At 41.9% G+C, this 1,176-nt stretch overlaps 1 protein-coding gene across 3 annotated transcripts in view; it reads right to left on the minus strand.

The window, feature by feature from the left end:
• Window positions 1-341: 341 nt before the first annotated feature.
• The window catches only part of LOC109642504 (clumping factor B-like), a 4,154-nt gene continuing 3,319 nt past the window's right edge, over window positions 342-1,176 (minus strand). For all 3 annotated transcript variants that reach the window (XM_069516631.1, XM_069516630.1, XM_069516629.1), the window contains 2 exons: window positions 1,142-1,176; window positions 342-755 (listed from right to left, as the gene is read on the minus strand). The exon at window positions 1,142-1,176 is cut by the window's right edge and continues 15 nt beyond it. The gene's annotated coding sequence lies outside the window, so the exon portion shown is untranslated. The remainder of the gene's footprint in view (window positions 756-1,141) is intronic.

Raw genomic sequence — 1,176 nt, forward strand, 5'->3', positions numbered from 1 at the left:
CAGTGAACCTGCTGTAGTTCAGTGAACCTGCTGTAGTTTAGTGAACCTGTTTAGTGTATTAAGAGGAAGCTGCTGTAAAATATAAATATTATATTTGAAGTGTCACCACCTCCACACAGACCACGCTACAGGAAGTGATCTCAGCGGTTTCCTGTGTCTGTGAGCTTCACTGCAGGTCGTAGTTTTAAATCTTCTCCAGTAAATATGCTCAAAATCTACAAATGTTAGTTTGTCATCTTCGCTTCACGTTGGTTGTAGCATCTTATTTCAGATCAATAGTCGATCAGAAATATGTGATCGGACACAGGAGATTATTGAACTTAATGAAGACTCAGTATGAATTGAATTTCTGACAGTTCGAACTTTATTAGCTGTTCCTCTGTGTACAAACAATCATTATCGCTGACATCACTTCTTTTAAAAATAGTAATTAATGTTTGTCAGGTAAAGGATGGACAGTACGTACACCTGAACACAGACACACAGAACAGATCTGAGATCAGCAGCTGTTTTAATGTTTCTACATCAGACTGAGGGCAGACAGACAGGCAGAGAGTGAGACAGGTTCAAGGTCCATTTTTAATTTTTATAGTTTTTTTTAATGAAGTCAAGCAGCCAGTTGGAAAACAAAGAGAACCAATCAGGAACAAGCCGAGGACGAGAAGAACAGGAAACTGGAGGCAGAAGTTAAGATGCAGTTTAGTTGGTGGTTGTCATGGCAACTGTATTCCACAGTGAAGACGGTGGGCGGGGCTCTGACGGGAGAAAACACAGGAACACGTTAACTTGATGCTACACTATCATTTATCAGTCTTTTTTCCTGTAGCACCTGAACGCAGCACGGTTACAGTCTGCGGTGGATTCTGTTTCTTCTGTTTCTATATTTTTATGCAAATGATTCAATGATTCTAGAAACGACATCAACTGACTTTATTTCCTCAGGTCGTCATGAGAGAGAATAAACAACCAGAAACATTCACAGTCAGACTACACAGCACCCGGTGAGAACAGCTGTTCTGAAAAGAACGAGTTCATGGAGCCTGAGGTTCGGAGTTCTATCTAGAACGTATCGTCTGCATAGAAACGAACTTCGTAGTTCACGAGTTCGTTTCCAGCGGCTGTGACGTAGAGTGAGGATCACCTGGTGTCCACGAGCCTCCACAAACCAGAGGCGGG

Source organism: Paralichthys olivaceus, chromosome 20 (assembly GCF_024713975.1).
Source record: "Paralichthys olivaceus isolate ysfri-2021 chromosome 20, ASM2471397v2, whole genome shotgun sequence".
Classification (NCBI taxonomy): Eukaryota; Metazoa; Chordata; class Actinopteri; order Pleuronectiformes; family Paralichthyidae; genus Paralichthys; species Paralichthys olivaceus.